The sequence below is a fragment of the Zingiber officinale genome, chromosome 2A (assembly GCF_018446385.1).
Source record: "Zingiber officinale cultivar Zhangliang chromosome 2A, Zo_v1.1, whole genome shotgun sequence".
Classification (NCBI taxonomy): Eukaryota; Viridiplantae; Streptophyta; class Magnoliopsida; order Zingiberales; family Zingiberaceae; genus Zingiber; species Zingiber officinale.
This window is the reverse complement of record NC_055988.1, coordinates 88700001-88708425: the sequence shown is the minus strand read 5'-3', so window position 1 is coordinate 88708425 and position 8425 is coordinate 88700001.

The following is an 8425-nucleotide window of genomic DNA, read 5'->3' as shown; positions in this document are numbered from 1 at the left end:
GTAAGCGCACTATCTGATTCTCCTCTGGGCGAAGTAGCCTCTTTACAACGTTGACAGCACAAATGAAAAGAACAGAATTGAAAGCACAGAAAGAATTGATTACAAGTAAGTTGTTCTGAAGCTTCTGGACCAAGGCTATATTTATAGCCTTGGTCGGGGTGCCTGGAAGGGTTCCGGGCGCTCTGGGGGGATAAAACTTATCCCCCAACGTTCAGATCGAGTCAAAACTCAATCTGGTCAACTTTACTGCTCAGGGCGCCCCGGAGGGTTCCGGGCGCCCCGGAGGGCTCCGGACGCCCCGGACTGCTCCGGGCGCCCTGGAGCCCAAAGTCAACAATGTTGACTTTTTCACCTCCGGTTCAGCTCGTCTCGGTCCGAGTCTTGTTCGCTCTGGCTTCGCTAGCTTGGGTGATCTCGGCTATCCGGAATAGGGCTCACCCGAACCCAAGTTCCGACCTTCTCCTCGAGCAGCCTTCCTTTCTGGTTTCTTGTCCCTCGAACGCCGCGCACGTTCTTCTCGTCCACCGGTATACTCTTCCGCGGTCACCTCGTCCCTCGGATGCACCGAGCCCGTCGGCTCTCTCCCCGTGCCGTCCTTCTCGCTAGCCGCGTCTTCCGCTCAACTTCCTGTGTTCCTAAACTCCTGCACACTTAGACACAAGGGTTAAATAAACGCAGGACCTAACTTAGCATGTTTGATCACATCAAAACACCTTGGGGTTCCAACATATATTCTTTGCATGATCGCCTCTTTTATCATATACTCATCATATATATTCTTTTGTTTGGATATCTGCTCTTTGTTTAGTTTTGTGCTGACAGGGACAATTTTCGGAGCAAAAACAGCGATTGTCGACGCACCAGAACGAGCCAGAGAACACGGTCGTACAACCTTGCACGGTCGTGTGGCCAAACAAAAGAAGAGCAGTGCACGGCCGTGCGACCCTTGCACGGCCGTGCGGCCAACTAGAGGCAGATCAGTGCACGGTCGTGCCTCCCCCATGACTGAAGCCAAGTAAGGAACGGTCGTGCATCCCTGCATGGTCGTGTCCCAGGAGCCGAGCCCGAAGTTCACATGGTCGTGCCAATCGGCACGGCTGTGCAGTGTGGCCAGAGACAAGAAAGGGCACGACCGTGCCACATCAGCACGATCATGCCGTCGCAGCCACGCCCTAGCCTATAAAAGGGTTTTAACCCTTTTTCTCAAGAGGGGAGCGGGAAGCGAGCCGTTAGTAGGAGAATCACTTTGGGGTTGTTCCATGCTGTCTAGGACATCGGTCCAGCGATCTTTCATCACCACAACAACTCTAAAAGCGAAGGATTGAATTCGAAGACCTCTCATCGTCATTGGATAAGCATACTTCTTCTTTCTCTCTTAGTGTTTGAGAATTGTATGTTTAAATACACTATATCTTCAGGTTTTTCTCCGGCGTCTATAGAGTAGAGTCCTTGTTCTACGAGGAGGGAGTAATTATGGACCGATTTTGATGTAAAACTCATATTTATGCTTTATTTCATTGGATGATATCGTTTGCTTTGTTTCAACTACTCGACCTCTGTATCGTGTTAATTGATTGTGTGGGAATCACCAACCTCCTAGGAGGAATGTCTTAGATTGTACACCTGAGGGGCCCTAGTGATAGGGGTAACCCGTTCACGGGCATCTAGGATACTTCCTTGAAAGGAGAGGCAACTTCTCCACAAGGAAGCAAGAGACCAAACTTATCTCCTTATTTCTATCCTTAATAATACCAATTAGAGTTGTGTTCTTATGATTTACAGAGACGCCCTAGTGACAGGGGTAAACCGTGATAGGATTTCTTAGGGATCTTCTTTATTTTGGTACTTAAGGATAATTGCTTTAGCTTCCGGCGAATGCATGTGAAGGACAATGAGAATAGGATAGTATGTGATTCATCAAGACCACCACAATGAAACCGAATTCCTAGAACTCTTCATAAACCCAGTTAATTACTTCTTCGTTGCTAGTTCTCGTTTATGCTCCCCAATCTATTTTCTTTACATAAGTTACAACCATCGGAAGTTTAGCTAATCTTAAGTGAATCATTGCTAGTGCTTATAACCAGTCCTTATGGGATCGATAATCTTTATTACTGATGACGAATCCGTGCACTTGCGGTTCGTAACAAGTTTTTGGCGTCGTTGTCAGGGAACGTGCTTATAACATTAGCAAGATCATATTGGATTAGACTAGGCTTATTTTTTCTTTTCTTTATTTTATGCTTTTTTATCAAAACATAAAAAAAATATTTTAGCTCTTTTCCTTACTGTATTTCACTTTATTTTATTTTGATTAATATTCCATATCTTATTATTGCATGCGAAGAGCTAACTTTTCAAGACAGCTACTGTCGTTCGATCCAGAGATCGACAGGACTTTTCTGAGAAGAAGAAACCTACATAAAGCATTCCAAGCCGCACAAGAATCTTCAGAAATGGTCGATAAACTATTGAAGGATTACGCAGCACCATATGCACGAGCGGTTCAGTCTAGCATCACTCGACCGCCAATCGAAGCTAACAATCTCGAAATCAAGCCTATAGTGATCCACATGGTCCAGCAGAATCAATTCAGAGGAGGACCACACAAAGATCCAAATCATCACTTAGAGCTTTTCTACGAGATTTGTGGCACTATGAAAGTGAATGGGGTCCCTCCAGAATCAGTAAGATTGCTTCTTTTTGGATTTTCTCTAAAAGACAGAGCCAAGCAGTGACTAAATTCCCTTCCAACAAACAGCATATCATCTTGGGAGCAATGTGAGCAGAAATTTTTGGACAAGTTCTACCCACCGAGCAAAACTGGCCACATGAGAAACTTGATCGCTAACTTCAAACAGATAGACTCAGAATCATTATTTGAAGCCTAGGACAGATTCAAAAGTATGCTGAGACAGTGCTCCCATCATGGCCTTGAGAAATGGTTGGTTCTACACACCTTCTATAATGGAATCAACTATCACACGAAGGTATCTCTAGATTCTGCAGCAGGAGGAGCACTGATGAACAAGAGCCTTGATGAAGCTGAGGAGATCATAGAGAATGTGGCACAGAACCACCATTAGTGGGCAAATGAATGATCTAGTGGTTCTTTCTCAGGGAATCCAATAAAAGCGTCAGAAAAATTCGACATAGATGCAACCACACTCATGACTGCAAAGCTGGACGCTCTGACCAAGAAGTTTGAAGCCATGGGAAACAACACAGCCAATGCAATGGTATGTGTTTGTGATACTTGCGGAAGTACGGATCACGCTCAAGATACTTGCCCCCTAGGGCCAATTCAGGCACAAATGAACCAACTTGAGCAATACGATGAAATAGCCAGCTACAATCAGAAGCAAAAAAATCCGTTCTCCAATACATACAACCCTGGATGGAGGAACCACCCAAATTTCTCATACCGGAATAATCAGGACCAAGGACCAGTACATCAAAGTTATCAACCTGGGCAACAGAGCTACTCATCTAGACAATAGACTTATCAACAGCAACAACCTTCACAACTGCCCAGAATTGAAAAGATGCTTGAGGAAGCTCTCTTAGAGCAAAAAGAGATGAAAAATGAGATCAAGCAACTGACTCAGAGGCTGGAAAATTCTTAAAAAACATCAAAAGATGCAAGACATCCAGATAGCCCAGTCCTTTTCAAGAGCACAGGGAACATTTCCAGTAAAGCCTGATATAAATACCGGCGGAACACTGCAACCATATCGAGCTGAGAAGGGGACCAACGTTGGGAGACCCCCAAATCACTACTCAGAAAGGACTTGACTCAGAGGAAAAGCCCAATCAGATCCAGGACAAGGGTGGAGAGGAAATCACAAAGAAGACCAAAGGAACTCTTCAAAATCCCCCCACAAAGTAAGGCAATTCATTTCCCTCAGAAACTGATAGCGTCTCAAAAGGATGAAGAGTTTAACCGATTTCTGAAAAAGATCAAGGAAATCTGTGTAGAAGTACCACTGATAGATGCACTGCACCAAATACCGAAGTTCGTAAAATTCTTAAAGGGAATTTTATCTAACAGGAGGCAAAAGGGCGACTTCGAAACTGTAGCATTAATAGAGAATTACAGCGCTCTACTTATGACATATATTCCACCAAAACTTCAGGATCCAGGAAGTTTTTCCATATCTTACAAAATTGGTCTTGAACTCATATAGAGAGCTTTCAGCGATTTGGGAGCCAGCGTTAGCCTACTTCCGTACTCCTTATGTAAGAACCTGGGACTCCAGAACATTAAACTGACTACCATAACACTGCAGTTAGCTGATCACTCATGTAGATATCCAATGGGAATAGTGGAAGACGTGCCAGTAGAAGTGGGTGGATGTATCATTCCCACAGATTTCATTATCCTGGATATGGAGGAGGATCCCAAGATATCGATCATCCTTGGAAGACTATTCCTTGCCACCACTGGAGCTCTCATTGATGTGAAGAGTCACAAGTTATCCTTGGAGATCGGCAAAAAAAGGATTGAATTTGATTTATCTGATTCCTCTATCTGCGACCCTTCTTCTGAGGGAAACTAAAGGAGCAGACTGGAGCATTAACCCTAGGAGGAGAGTCGTGCTTCCATGGGTTTAGTCCACATTAACTGAAACGGGGTCGAGCTAAAGACCTAAAACAAGCGCTTCTTAGGATGCAACCCAAGGGTTTTTCATTTTAGTACATTATTCCGTTTATTTCTTTAGTAAGTTTAGTCGAGTATTTTATTTTTGGGTATTCATTTTCAGGGTGTGCATAGCTTCCACGAGCTAGCCGTGAGCATTTCATGGGCGTGGAGGCATCGAAGGAGGTAAAATGACGAAAGGTGAGTCACTATGAACTTAAAGGAGTCGACCGTGTGACCTCACATGGTCGTGTGAATCCTACTTGGGGGCAAAGGGCACAGGCCATGCAACTCTGCACGGTTGTGTGGCCTATGCAGAGAAGAAGAGAACACAGGTCGTTTCAATTGGCACAACCGTGCAAGACCACCAGAGAGGAGAAAGACTTAGGTCGTGCCAAATGGCACGGCCGTGTGACCCATGCAGAGAAGGAGGCAGGGGTCGTGCCAACCGGCATGACCGTGTGACTTTGGCCAAGGGGAGAAAAGAGGAGGTCGTGCCAATCGGCACGGCCGTGCAGAACCCCACCTAACCCGACCATGTCTATAAGACATGGTCGTGCCCCTACCCATGTGCGCCGCCTACTCCTCCAAAAGCCCTAGTTTCCATCTCCTTCTTTCCCAAAAAAATCTTCTCCTCCCCACTACACCTCATCAAACCCTAAATTGGGATCCAGTTAGGATGCATTCCCCATTGAGGGAACAGTAGACACTGGTCTATTTTAGATCCATTTTGAAAGTCTAAATTCGGATCATGATTAGATCCTGGTCTTGATAAAACAAGATCTAAATCATAAATTTATTTTATTCATGTACTAACTTTATTTTACAAGTATATTTGGTATTTAGACTAACATGTTTTACAGGAGATAAAATGCACAAGTTAGCCTTAGATGAACAGTGCTTGAGGCACATCAGGGCTGACTGGAGATGCCTCAGAGTTGAATGGAGGCGCCCTGGATAGGGGTGGAGGTGCCCTCACACAAATAAGTTTTGAAGATAAAATTTCGCTGCGGAGAGATGCCTCGGAGCGGAATGGAGGCACCCTGGAGTGTATTGGAGGTGCCTCAGAGAGTATGGAGGCGCCCTCGCATAAATAAAGGCCTCAGTTTTCGGATCAAATAAGCACAACTAGAGGCGCCCTGAAGCATTGGAGGCCCCCTCCGACACTATTTATAAGGAGCATTCGACCAACAACTTTGTCAATTATCCCTTCTACGCTTCAAGCTCCGTTATGCTTCTGAAACGATGATACGCTATTGCATTCAAGCCTCAACGACATAAGAACGACACGATGCCGCTACATGCTCAAACAAGCCTATAGACTTAGGTAACATGTAGTTGTTGTTTTATATTACTCTCACTTTCTTCTTGCATTTTATATTCTAAAGTTGATAGTCTCGATACCAACATATCTTTTGTAAAAAAGTGATTTGATAGTGAATTACCCATCGAAAATGTCCAAAGGGTCTGAATCTTGGGGTAGGAGTCGCCGAAGGTTCCGAACCAAGTAAACCAGTTGGTTTTATTTGTTTCTCTTCCCTCTTAGTTGATCATTTTATTCGGTTGCGCACTCATTTTAAAAATATCAAAAAAACTCGTTTTTAAATATACGTGATTCACCCCTCCTCTCATGTGTCTACGATCCTACAGGTCCTCTATATAAGGGTTTGATCCCCGTTGAATTAGGGATCTGAAATATTTCTGTGTTCCCCATTGATGTAGAGATTTCAGTGTCGTCACCTTGACTCCTCATGAAGACCACCCTCCACTTTTCCTTCTTCTTCCATAGGATTTTCGATACGAGGACGACGAACGATGCTCTCTGAGACGATGTCGACTCTGCTGCATTCAGGTTCTATGTCTTGGAATATATAATTTCTTTGTTCGTGTAATTCCTATTATTTGAATTTGTGTGACTTATGATTTACAAGATTTAACACATGTTACTAAAAAGAGTGTGCAATCCACTTATTTTTTATGATGTTTCTTGATCCCGTCCGAAGGCTGAGTTGGATGGAGGCTGGTCGCGGTGGCCTGGTTGTTGACGGAAGGTCGTAGGCGATCCGGCTCCCACGGGCGGCTGACGCTGCTGCAGGACCCTGCGCACACTCAGACAATCCGCCCTTCACGTTAGAGACCAAAAACCCAGGGAAAAAGTCCCCGGATCAGACCCTCCGACGCTCAAGTCAGGTCCCTTTTCCCCAGAAGAAACAGAGAGAGACGAAAAATGAAAAGTTGTGAAAGGAAAAAATGACGAGAGTGCGCGTACCCGCGTACGAGGAATCTCCTCCTTTTTATGCACCCGCCTTGCTTCCAGAACCTGCCAACCTGTCAGAAAACGTTAGACGCTGGGCTTTGTCGTATATCCCCGACACTTGTCGTGCTGCTATTGGTCCGGAAGGCATCTTCTTGTTTAGGAACCTTCGCCTTTACACAGGGGTTTTGTCTCCTAGTGAAGGACATCTGTCAGGCTGCCATTGGTTATGAGAGCATCCTCTCGCTTAGGAACCTCCGCCTCCGCACATCTCCCTAGTATGCAATGATTACTCTTGACGAACAGTTGTGATCCTCCGACTCCTGCACAGCTTAGCTCGTCTTATTTATCGCGGTCTGCACCTACCTCACACCCCTCGACCAGATCTCGCCTCTATGCGTTACTTGTTAGTCGGACTAACCCTGAACAGCCCTGTCGATCACGGTCTGTATTCTGTACCCTGTATTTGCCGACCCTCGACTGTAAGCCCGTAGATCGGGCTGTCTTCACACAGCCCTGTCGCTTTCGATCTGTGACTGGTGACTTGCACTTCCGAATCTTCGAGTCGCAGACCTGCATACCGAGCCGTCTCTACACAGCTCTGCCGCGTCCGACCTGTGATTTATGACTTGCACTCCGGGATCTTCGAGTCGCAGACCTGCATACCGAGCCGTCTCTACGCGGCTCTACCGCGTCCGGCCTGTGATTTGTGACTTGCACTCCTGGATCTTCGAGTCGCAGACCTGCATACCGAGCCATCTCTATGCGGCTCTGCCGCGTCCGACCTGTGATTTGTGGCTTGCACTTCCGAGCCTTCGAGTCGCAGACCTGCATACCGAGCCGTCTCTACGCGGCTCTGCCGCGTCCGACCTGTGATTTGTATCCCGTCCCTCGACCATAGGCCTGCAGTTTGAGCTGCCTTGGCCCAGCTTTATCGATCCCGACCTGTACCCCAGGTTCCGCTCGCCGACTTCCTTTGTTTTCCCGCGGCCTCACCTGCTTGAACAACCAATCTGCCTGACCTCTGCCTATTCCATAGGCTAGCCTTTTGACTGCCTAGTCAGCTTGACTATTGACCGCCACGTCCTCTTGACTTTTCACCACTATATGGTCGTGACCTTTCTCACCCTTTCCTCCTGGGCCCCTCCAATGCTAACCGTATCACAAGCCTCCCTCACAAGTCTAGTCGAAGGAGGACGAAAGTCTGACTGACTAGACCTCAGCACATCTTTAAGATCTCAGCATATCTTTGTGACCTCAGCCTATCTCTGTGTCCCTGCCTCAGCATATCGCTGCGCGTTTTGCCTCCTGCCTCACGCATCAACCTTTGTGTCGCGTCGTCTGGGTTACTATGCCTCCTTAATTGCTTTGCCAGTCGCTTGGGGTACCATGCCCACGTAGTTGCTTTGACTTGGCCACTCGCCTTCTTTATAAAGAGCCTCACGATCACTCCTTTATCCCGTCCTTCCTCTTTCCTGCTCTCCTACTTTCTTTTGCTAACCCACGTTCTGCCAGCTTCCTCCCGCCGAGAT